Source organism: Lissotriton helveticus, chromosome 4_1, assembly GCF_964261635.1.
Source record: "Lissotriton helveticus chromosome 4_1, aLisHel1.1, whole genome shotgun sequence".
Classification (NCBI taxonomy): Eukaryota; Metazoa; Chordata; class Amphibia; order Caudata; family Salamandridae; genus Lissotriton; species Lissotriton helveticus.
The window spans coordinates 2,519,927-2,532,158 of record NC_136063.1 but is presented as its reverse complement, the minus strand read 5'-3'; the positions used below and the strand labels follow the sequence as shown (position 1 = coordinate 2,532,158).

The 12,232-nt window shown below is 48.2% G+C and overlaps 1 protein-coding gene across 4 annotated transcripts in view; it reads right to left on the bottom strand.

Moving 5' to 3' along the window:
- Positions 1 to 12,232, bottom strand: part of LOC144828267 (uncharacterized) — a 62,738-nt gene that overhangs the window by 24,389 nt on the left and 26,117 nt on the right. The window lies entirely within an intron of this gene.

The window sequence follows — 12,232 nt, the reverse complement described above, 5'->3', positions numbered from 1 at the left end:
GAGCCGAAGGGAAGGTAAACCGACGGCAGGAAATAGGCTCTTTTTGTAGTGTCATTAATTAGTGGAGTGTGCACTCATTAAACAATCATCCAATGATCATTTCCAATGTTAGAATACGCCCATATTAAATTCGTGCGCAATTACTAAAACGCTATTCTAAGCGCGACTGAGCATGTGTCAGGGAAACACGCTCGTATGTACAAATCGCGCGCATGCGCCCTCCGCACTAAACATGGTGCTGCGCATGTGTGTTTTAGGAGAGAATGTTGAAATCGCGCGTGATGACTAAAACACTATTCTATGCGCAACTGAGCATGTGTCGGAGAAACACGCTTGTGTGTACAAATCGCGCGCATGCACCCGCCGCACTATAGAACGTGCTGCGCATGCGCGTTTAAAAAGAATAGTGCTGTATCGTGGCAGAGTCAGCACAGGGCCCTTGACACATGGCAAAAGTCAGAACACAAGTCCGCTCTTAGCGATCTCATGAGGCAACTTGATAACTCTGTCAATCAATGGCCCAAAGGCATGTATTCGTAGCGTCTGATATGATTTTGGGACATAACGCTGTGACGTAACATTTGGACAATAGCTCTGAGAGAGCATTTATTGTTGTATATCATACCTGGGATATATTTGCTGGCAACATATAAGAGCTATATGAATAAATACTTCTACAACTACACTACCAGTGTGCCCTGACTTCATTACTACAAATTTATTGGCGACGTGTCATCATTGGGGATCCCTCGGAGTGTGTTGACCCTTATGAGGATTTTAGAGTTGGTGATAAGGTCATTTCTCTATTAGTGGATTCAGGCGCAAAAGTTACGATGATCACTCAAGAATTGTTTAATGAAACTTGGCCTGAAAGGGAACTATTACCTCCAGATAGAGCCCCTGTTTCCTATGAGGGACACAGAATATCTCTTTATGGGTTTTTTGAAGATATTATTCAATTCAGGGGTAGGAACATTTTTGGGAAAGTTTATGTTTCCATTAAAGGCTTGAACATATTGGGGTGGTTTCACCAAGGGTTATTTAAGATGATCCTAAGACCAGGCACTAAAGAACAGATCAGTATAGATGAATCATCTGACTATTTTGAAAATCTTGCAGTGGTGGATTCTAATGAATACATTGAGAAATTGATTCTAGAGTTTCCTGCTGTTTTCGGGAACAGTCTTGGCATGATTAAGGGTTTCAACCACGAGATAAAGGTCAAGGATGGGGCTGTTCCAGTTAAGCACAAGGTCAGGAGTGTTCCTTTCAGTGTGAGAGATGCCCTTGAGAAGGAGTTAAATGACTTATGCAAGAGAGGGGTTATAGAGCCCATAGAGTCATCCTTGTGGTTGTCTCCTCTAGTGGTCGCCAGGAAGAGGAATGGCGATTTGCGCGTCTGTGTGGACTTGCGTAGTATCAATAAGAACATTTTGATTGACTCACACCCTTTGCCAAAGATCACGGACTTGTTGTCTCTTACCAGGGGTGCAAGGTGGTTCACCAAGCTGGATCTGGCCTCCGCCTACCACCAGGTGGTGTTGAGTCAATCATCTAAACATCTGACTGCCTTCGTCTATCCTTTTAGGAGTTTTCAATATTGCAGAATGCCGTTCGGCCTTGCTTCGGCGGCAGCAGTTTTCCAGAGACTAATGAATCAGATGTTTAAAGATATCCCTGGGGTAATTGTGTTCCAAGATGATGTTTTGATCTTTGGGGAAGACAAAGGGGGTCATGATTTTTCTTTGAGTCAAGTTCTACAAATTATGCAAGACAAAGGTGTTGTGCTGAAATCTGAGAAGTGTGTTTTCCTAAAGGAAAAAATGGAATTTCTAGGGCATGTAGTTTCACACAAGGGGGTTGAACCAAGTCCTGGTCTGGTTAAAGCCATTGTAGATGCCACTCCACCTGTTGATAAATCTGGTTTGAAGTCCTTTATAGGACTTAGTGAGTTTTACTCCAGGTTTATCAAGGACTATGCATCTAGGGTTCAGCCTCTCACAAATATGTTAAAGAAAAATGTGCCTTTTGTCTGGGACAAGAACTGTCAAGAAATTTTCGAGTGGATCAAGTCGCAGCTGGTGAGTGAGAATGTACTTAAACCCTTTGATCCCAATAAGGAGTGTGTTGTCACGGTGGATGCTAGTGGTTTTGGTCTTGGGGCTGTACTCACTCAGAAAAATGGGCAGACTGACAATACAATCGCTTATGCTTCAAGAGTGTTGAGTGGGTCTGAGGTTAATTTCTCTGTCATCGAGAAAGAGCTTTTAGCTTGCTGGTGGGCAGTCAGGAAGTTCAATCCTTTTCTTTGGGGCAGCCATTTCACGATTCAAACGGATCATAGCCCTTTGGTTTCTATCCTGTCCGGTGAGAAAATCAAAGAACACACTCCCAGAATTGCGAGGTTGTCCACCAAACTACTACAGTATGACTTCAACATTGTGTATCTCCCTGGTTCAAAGAACATCAGGGCGGATTATTTTTCACGCTTTCCCATAACTGAGAGTGACTGTGAAATACAAAAGGAGGATGATCTAGAGGATTGTTTTGTTGCTGCGACTGATCTTGAAGGGATGTGTGCCGTCAATGAAGTTGAGTGGAAGGAGGAATTGTTGAAGGATGAGGTCCTTGCTCAGGTTGCTAATTACCTGAAGTCTGGTTGGCCCAAGGAGAAGTATGTTTCTGGAGAGTTCCAGACATATGTTAAGGTTGCCGATGAACTTACGGTCGAAGATGGCATTCTTCTGCGGTGTGGCAGACTTATTCCTCCTGAGAGCTTAAGGAAACGTCTTGTTGAGGGCGCTCATGAAGGTCATTTGGGGAAAACGTTTACAAAGCGAAGGTTGAGGGATGTGTTCTGGTGGCCACAGATGGATGTGTGTGTTGATATTTTGATCGATAATTGCGTTATTTGCAAATCTTCTGACAAAAGTCACAAGGTAAGGACACCCCCTTTGGAGCCCATTCAACTTCCTGATAGAGCGTGGGAAAAGATTGGAGTTGATTTAGTTGGCCCTTTCTATCTTCTACCTTCCTCTTCTCGTTTTGTCATTGTGGCCATTGATTATTACTCCAAGTGGCCAGAGATTCGGTTTGTCAAGGAGCCCACCTCTGCCAATGTCATTCTTTTCTTAAAGGATATTTTCTTAAGGGAGGGTTTTCCTTCTGTGGTCATGACAAACAATGGGGTGCAGTTTGTCAGTTCTGAATTTGAGTGTTTTCTGAAACAGGGTGGTGTTGGTCACAAGAAAAGTTCTTTATATCATCCTCAGGCCAATGGCCTTGTGGAAAGGATGAATCGAGTACTCAATAATTGTGTGCAGTGGGCCATCGCCAGCAAGTGTGTTGTTGAGAATGCTGTACGTTCCATGCTATGGTTTTACCGTACCACTGCGCATTCTTCTACTGGAGTTTCTCCTTTCGAACTTTTAAGGGGAAGGAAACCTTCTACGAAAATTTGTCCAGGTTGGATGTCCAAGTGGGTGAAGATGAATGTGATGGATGGCATTGATGGTGTGGTGAAGCACAATGTTTTGGCAGCCCAGAGGAAACAGGAGACTTATTTTGATGAGAGGAAAAGATCTGTGCCTCATAATATTTCTGTTGGGGATGTCATTCGCATAAAGGATTCTGTTCATGTCACCAAGGGAAGGAGCAAGTTCTCTGAACCATTAGTGGTTGACAGGGTCTGTGGGAATGCTGTGCGTGTGAACAACAAGGATTGGTGGAACATCTGTAAAATTGTAAAGATTAATAGTAGCGATGTGTTACCAAGTTCTGTTGATGAGAAGGGAAATGGTATTGTTGATGCAGCTTGTGGGTCAGAGCCTCGCAGGAGTCTCAGAACTTGTAGGATTCCTGCCAGGTTCAGATAATTGCATTTTAACCTTGTTGTACCAGATTAGCGATAACTGCATTTTTGACCTTGTCGTACCAGATTATTGCTATGTAACCTTATTGTTCTTTTTCTGCTCTCAGATATGTCTTTTCACTTTATTCTCCATCTTTCTTTTCCTTCTTTTCTTCTTGCTTTTGTTTTCCTTCTTCTTTTTTCCAACTATCTAATTCTATTCGTTTCTCATTCCATAGAAAAGAGGATAATGTAGTATTCTCTGTGTTGTGCCCCTTAGGCACATGTAGTTGGAACCTTGTTAGCCTCATGGTTCCAGGCTTTGTCTCAGAACGTGGTGCTTTGACAGTTGGTTTTCTGTCACTGCTCCCTGTCGCTGTGCTTCCTCTAAGCTGAATAAATACTTCTACAACTAGACTACCAGTGTGCCCTGACTTCATTACTACACTATACTTTCACCTCTTTGTTTTACATTAGGAAAGAAGAGTGCATACCTACACGAACACACGATCTGGTTTCGGTAGGGTGGTCTTGGCACCACTTACATGTGTTGTATATGAAATGAGACAGTGCCTGGGGCACACAAGGTGTCCCATGCATAGTACGGTTGAAACCAGTTGCTGGGGCACTCCAGCTCCTGCTCTGGCGCGAAACTGGACAAATGCAAAGGGGTGTAACCACCCCCTTCCCTGGTCCCACCCATAGGAGGGACCTAGCAGGTAATCCAGCCCCTCAGATTGGTATATAGGTAGGAGCTGAGTCAAGAGACTTTAGTTTTATCCTGAACTGAAACTTGAAACGAAACCTCTGGACCTTCGACATTCTACTGAAGATAGAAGACTGAAGAATCTCCCTTGTGGTCAAGGAGAGACCACTCTGTGCAAACAGGCACCATCCAGCGATCTGCGGTTTGCTTTGTCGACGCTCCCGCCGGAGCCCAATCACAGAGCCTGACAAGAACCAGACTTCCAGACTTCCCTGAGTCCGATTCACAGCCACAGCAAAGCTGAGACCCGTGGACGTGACGAGAGACGTGGGACCGGCCATCTTGGAAAACCTGCACTTTGCTACCTGTGCAGCTCCGGAGGCACCCTCGAAGCTGTGCATTGGGGATTGAAAAGCCCTATCCCCGAGCACCTTCTGCACCGACGCACAGCCCTCCACGAGTGCCGCGTGGGGCATGCTAGTGTTTTTGTGCTCAATGCGTCTGTCCGGTCACTTGCCTGTTGGCTAGTGGCCTCTGTGGCAACGAATCTACGAATTTACACCACTGGTCTGGTTGCTGCAGGCTGGCCCCTGCTTCCCTGAAAAGGAGAAGCCCATCAGACCTTGCTGGTCTGATCAAGAAGCCATCTTAGATTACTGCGTGGGTTGCCTTTGCCAAGGCTTGTCGACTCCAATCCGGAAGCCGACACCGCCGACAGCGAGATCCTTCATGGGACTGTCCGTATCCAACTCCTGGTCATCGTTGACACCTCCTGGTCTACGTGGCCACAGAGACAAGCTTCATGACATCACCTGATTGCTTCACGACATCGCCTGGTTCCTTCCTGGTTCCTTCCTGGTCACTGGCTAGTGACCCAGACTCTGCCCCCTCTGCTTTCAGGTACTCTTCATCCTCGATCCGCCCTTGGATCCACACAGACACTTCTCTCCTGGTCGCTTGCAGCATCTTTCTCCAAGGCTCCATAGGAATCAGCGACGAAACCCGACACACTTTGACACCTATGCACCCGCTTCCTGTGGGTGAGGTAACAAGAGTACTCCGGTGCTCCTGTGGGTATTGACTATCCTAGTATCCTAGTTTCAAGTAGCTTTCTCCTAGTCCATCCGGAAGTGTCCTAAAAGAACTAGTTTCCATTTCTTTCATTCCCATTATAACTCTATGGTAAGTCGCGTGTGTGTTAAGACACTGCACACGCCTCCCGTGGGCCTCCTGCGGGCCTCCTGCTTCCTATCCTTTGGTAGTACAGCGTAGCCCAAGCGATTCCCTAGGCCCTAGGCCTATTCCTTGTCCGTGACATGGTTCTTGTACCACTATTTTAGTATATGGTTTAGGTGGCCCTAGGGCTGTACTGTATATTGTGCAACTTACTGTATGATAATTAAGTATCTTCTTATGTGCTTGTGCCTCTGACCTCATAAAGAGTTCAGAGAGGTTGTGTTAGAAATAAATACATATATATGTTATATATACCCTGTGTGGTGTCCTTTCACTTGGTATTCAAGGGATTGCATATGGTAAAACAGCTGGCTTCACATGCCCTCTTGAGTTTAGCCTAAGACTGCTTTGTCCATGCTACCCCTAGGATAGCTGGTCTATAAGGTTGACTTCACAACCATCACCATAAGGGCTGTTTGGACTGATACAGGGTGCCCACTAGAATAGTGGACATCACATATCAGGCCAACTTCTCACAATTACCACTTCTTGTACAGCTCCATCACATCTCTAATGGCGAAAAACAATCTGGGTCTGGAGCCGATATCCATGCGCAGTATCACCCAAAGGAGGAGTCACCTATCCCGTGACTCCGAAAGACTTTTCTACAACAAAACAAACTGCAAACATCCGGGCCCAACACTAGGTGGCGATCTATGCAAAGTGTGTAACTCTGCAGCTCTACATGCCAAGAACAGATGCATACTGGTAAGTAGCATTTTCTTTTATATGCATAGGTGAGTGGGTTACTGCTTTTGTCAGAGAGATTCTTTTGTTACTCTGCAGTTCATAAATGACAATCCTCAATCTAGCACAGTGACCTATAAACTGTCATCAAACAGCTGCTTGCAAACTGCAAGGTAAAAGTTAGTGACTTATGTTTTTTCTCAGTCTTTAATTATCCAGAGGCTGCTAAAAAGGTTTATTTGGGTGGAAATACATTTTTGTAGTTAAAGTCGATGCTAACCGCTGTGTTATGTTCTGAATCCTGAGTATTAGCGTCTCCAGACCAAGCACTCTTTAAAAAGGCCTACCAGTATGAATGACGTGTGAATCCTACACCTTTGCCTTATGTCACGTTTTCTATACACTGTTTTACATGTATGATTCACGGTCTCTATATGTGTGTGGTGTAAAGTGCTCTGACATCCTACAATGGTAGGAGAGATTCTATAAAGAATGAAATACATGTGACAGAGGGGCTAAGGAGAGATGAGAGGCACTGTTGGAGGGTGATAGTGGGGGAATCATTGAAGAACCCCCATTAAAATTGTCGTACTCTGGTGCATAGTCAGGTCTTCATTTACTATTCTTTAAAAGCTAATACAATTCAATATAGAATGATAAAGGTGTTGTAGACTGCACCATTGTTTCCTAAATTCTTTGGGGGGAGAGCCTCCCAAAGCCCCCTTTGTAGTGGCCAGGCTCAGTCACTGCACTTGGTGTGCACCGTACGTGGACTGGCCTGAAGTCATTTGCCAGGGCTGCTTTGGGTTTCCAGTCTGGCCCTGGCAGGAGCAGGAGTCTCGTTCAGCGAAATAAAACCAACCATTGAAAAGTTAATCACGGAAATGCAGCGCCAACCTTTTCATTAACTTTTTTCGTTTTCTTGCAAATTCTTTCAATATCTAAATACAACAGAAGTGGTGGAGGGTGTTGTTAGCCTCCTTGGCTTAACAACACACTCCACCACTTCAGAAACGCAGGGCTGCACCATATTTACAAGAATATGGTGCAGCCCTGCATTTCCCCTGTGCAGGCGCTACACTTAACGGGGAAAGATTGTTTATGTACATGAAGGTCCCCCTTCCTGCACATAAAACATCTCGAAATGTTGTTTTGTTACTTCTATGTGCGCTGCTTAATGCAGCACACAAGGAAGTTACAAAATGTCATTTTTTTAAAAGTTTGTTGATGTGCAGGAAGGGTCGCCTTCCTGAACATAAACAATCCAAGGCGTTTTGTAAAATTGAGCAGAAAAACAAAATTCTCCTTATTTTGCCAAGTTAAGACCAGGTTTTCCCTGGTCTTAAATTTGGAGCTGCCTCCTATTTCCGCTGCCCTTGTAAATAGAGGGCAGAGTCAAAATCAATGGGTGTTGCTGGGGAAACGCCCACCGCAACACCCACTGCCCACCCCTTTCACGCTAAGCATTAGGTGAAAGGGGGTCTTATTTACAAGGAAGCGTTAAGACTTGTGAAGTGGCTTAACCCTGCCTTATAAATAAGGTGAATTCCCTATCGCCAGGGGAACGTCGCAAAAAGTGATGTTCCCATGGTGATAGGGGCTTGTTAATATGACCCTAAAATCATTAGTAATTCGAGTATTTGTTTTGTGTGCACACGGGTGTTAATTATTTTCGAATAACTGTTTAATGTTTGAAATGTAATTCCTACAAACTGCTTGGGGGTCCCCGGCTTCCAGTGGTGACTCAATGGGGGTCCCCAGGAGTCAAAAGTTTGGAAACCACTTCCCCGGCCTCTCCTGCTATCAGGAGCCGGCCCCTTCCTGTCCCCCCTCCTTTTCAGCGGGAAGACAGGCGGGAAAAACCAGCCAGCCCAGAAGGTGTGCCCACCTCTGCCAACCCCACCCCTCAGGTGGGAGAGGCGAGGTGAAGCCCCCTCTTCTGTGCCAGCCCACCTCTGCCAACCCCACCTCTCAGGTGGGAGGGGCGAGGTGAAGCCCCCTTTGCAGTGCCCGCCATCTTGCAGGTGAGCCCACCAAGGGTGGGGTCACCCTAAGGTCAGTAGCCCATTGGCTACTGACCCCTAGGCCCCTAAACGCCCATAAATACAGCATTTAGGGGGCTGCCCTGAACCAAGAAAGCAGATTCTTGAAACCTAAGAAGAACAAGCATTGGACATGCAGCAGGTCTCGCAATTGCTTCCATTAGGGCTATTGGCAATGTAGTGGCAATGTCCTTTACATATGTGTTATGGAGTGTTATTCAGACTGGTTAACGGGGTGCTGAAAAACAGTCTGACGGGTTGAAAGGAGAAAGGTTGCAAAATGGCGCCCATGTCTCAAAGCCCACAGTACAATGTCATTGGTGGAATTGTACCAATCAATCAGACAGATTTGTATAGCGCGCTACTCACCCGTTAGGGTCTCAAGGCGCTGGGACGGGACGGGGGGGGTGCTGCTACTGTCTTGAGCAGTTTCCTGAAGGAAAGATGGTCCTGGGTCAGTCGTAGGTGGGTGGGGAGGGAGTTCCATGTCTTGGCCGCCAGGTAGGAGAAGGGTCTTCCTCCGGTGGTGGTTCTGCGAATTCGTGGGACGGAGGCGAGGGCGAGGCTGGCGGAGCGGAGCTGGCGGGTGGGCGTGTAGAATGTGAGGCGGTTGTTGAGGTATTTGGGGCCCGAGTGGTGGAGCGCTTTGTGTGCGTGGGTAAGCAGCCTGAACATGATCCTCTTGCTGACGGGGAGCCAGTGCAGGTCTTTCAGATGGGCAGAGATGTGGCTGTGACGGGGGATGTCCAGGATGAGTCGTGCCGAAGCGTTCTGTATGCGCTGGAGTCTTTTCTGGAGTTTGGCTGTGGTTCCACCCTAGAGGGTGTTCCCGTAGTCCAGCCGGCTGTTGACGAGGGCCGGGGTGACAGTCTTCCTGGTGTCGGTGGGGATCCACCGGAAGATCTTACGGAGCATGCGCAGGGTGTTGAAACAGGATGACGAGACGGCGTTGACTTGCTTGGTCATCGTGAGGAAGGAGTCCAGGATGAAGCCCAGGTTGCGTGCATGATCCGTTGGTTTGGGGGCGGTGCCCAGGGCAGGGGGCCAGCAGGAGTCGTCCCAGGCAGAGGGGGATGTTCCAAGGAGGAAGACTTCCGTCTTGTCTGAGTTCAGTTTCAGACGGCTGAGCTTCATCCATTCCGCGATGTCTTTCATTCCTTCCTGGAGGCTGGCTCTGGCAGTGGCGGGGTTGTTGGTGAGGGAAGGGATCAGCTCAGTGTCGTCTGCGTAGGAGATGATGTTTAGGTTGTGTTGGCGTGCGATGGCTGTGAGGGGGCTCATGTAGACGTTGAAGAGGGTGGGGCTGAGAGAGGATCCTTGCAGGACACCGCAGATGACTTCGGTGGCCGTGGACCGGAACGGGGGGAGGCAGACTCTCTGGATTCTACCTGAGAGGAACGAGGTGATCCACTCCAAGGCCTTTCCTTAGATTCTGGTGTTGCTGAGGCACTGTATCAGGGTGCGGTGGCATACGGTGTCGAAGGCTGCTGAGAGGTCCAGAGGATGAGGGCAGCTGTTTCCCCGTTGTCGAGCAGGGACCTGATGCCGTCGGTGGCTGCGATGAGGGCGGTCTCGGTGCTGTGGCTTGCTCGGAAGCCGGACTGCGAAGGGTCGAGGGATCCGTTTGTCTCGAGGAAGGTGGCGAGTTGTTTGTTGACGGTCTTCTCGATGACTTTGGCTGGAAAAGGGAGGAGCGAGATGGGGCGGAAGTTCTTGAGGTCCATGGGGTCCGGGGTGGGTTTCTTCAGGAGGGTGCTGAGGTCGGCGTGTTTCCAGCTCTCCGGGAAGGTGGAAGATGTGAAGGAGCTGTTAATGATGTCCTGGAGTTGGGGTGCAATGATGGAGTCGGCTTTGTTGAAGATGTGGTGTGGGCACGGGTCGGTTGGGGAGCCGGAGTGGATGGTGTTCATCGTGCCAGTGGTGTCTTCGGCGCTGACCGAGGTCCAGGTGCAGAGGGTGGTTGTTGGACTTGGGCCTTGTGGCAGGTTCACCCCTGAACTTTTTGCCTTGAAGTATAGGGATTTCTGGTCTTCGCGCACTTTGACACTGTGGCGCAATGTAAAGTGCGTACGCTCCCTGAGTGCGTGTGTGAGATAGGCTTGCCCTCCCATAGGAATGCATGGGGAATGTGTGTGTCCCTGGTAGTTCCTGATGTGTGGGGAGTGCAGGCTTGAGTCTGGTATGTGTGAACTCGTGAGAGTGAATGCTGCGCAACGGTATGTGCAGCTTGTATGTGTCTAGTGGGGAAGTACCACTTCTAGACATGGCTATGTGTGTGCTGTGAAGGTGCTGGCGTGTGATTGGCTGGAGCTGGCTGGTGAGCAATTTGGGTATTGAGAGCCCCATGGCCCAGAGGCCCCAGTATTTTCAAAAGCCTAGAGGGCTCCCAAAAATGCACCGGTGTGTGCAGAGCCTAGAGGGCTCCAACGATGGGCAAGTGATGTTCTAGAGCCCAGAGGGCTCCCACAGTGGATGCAGTTTTGTTGCTGAGGGGCCAGTGAGGGCCCCTGGCGCAGATTTGTTTCCAGCTGCCCAGCAAGTAGTGGGCAGCTGCACCGTGTAGGTCTTTCTTTCCCTAGGGACATGTACTTTGGATCAGGAGTGGGCGCACTCCTTCACCCCTACCCTGGCCTTCCAGCTGCGCAGCACTTAGTGCCAGCTGCAGCGTTTAGGCCTCCCAGTTCTGTCCTCAGCTGCCCAGCAAATAGTGGGCAGCTGCTACGTTTAGGTGTTGGCGCAACCTGGACCCTGGACTTTTGATGTAAGTTCTGTGTTAATGTGATTTCTGCAAAGTGTTCTTTGCTGCACCTCTGAATGTGTTTTTATGCGTCATGTGCCTTGTTTTTACACCTCTGAATGTATTGTTGATGCATCATGTGTTTTCCTTCCTTACACCGTTGAATGTATGTTTATGCATCATGTGTCATGTTCTTACACCCCTACAGGTATTGTGATACTTAGGTGGTTGTTTTTCTCCTAGTGCAGGTGGTGCTAGTGAGGTCCTGGTTACCAGTAGTTACTGGTTGTGTGCTACAGTGATTTTACATTCTATGTGCTATGTTCTAAAGTGATATTCAAAGTGTTACTTCTAAAAGTGCTGATTCCTGACAGTGGTCCATGTGGCCCTGTCTTGTACATATCCCCTGTAAATTCTGCCCGTGCCTGTTGGCACATTGTAAAGTGTGTGTTTTATCTAATGTGTTTTGGTGTAATACAAAGGCTATTTTTACACATAACCTTGTGTGGAGTTTCCTTTGTGGTGGGCCTGGGTGTTGTTGCTGGGGTGCGTGCGCACATACTTAACTCACATCGCCTCCAAGTTTAGCCTTGCTGCTCGCGCCACGTTACCTAGAGGGTGAGCAGGGGTTATCTTGGCGTGTAACTCCCTTGCCCTGACTTGGGTGTGGTGGTCTCTGACTGACTTTGGCGAAAGCCCTGGCCAGCCGGGGATCCCATTTTTAACAGTGGTGGTGGGGGGCGCTGGTTCTGTGGTTGGGTGTGTGGTCTGTGCGCCAAAGCTGTTGTGTATGTCGGCGATCTTGCCGTGAAAGAACAAGGCGAGTGAGTCGCAGAGGTCTTGCGAGGGTATGATGTCGTTGGTGCCGGCGCTGGGGTTGGAGAGCTCTTTAACGATGCTGAAGAGTTCCTTGCTGTTGTGGGAGTTGTTGTCCAGTTGTTCTTTGAATGTTGTCCTTTTGGTGGTGCGGATCA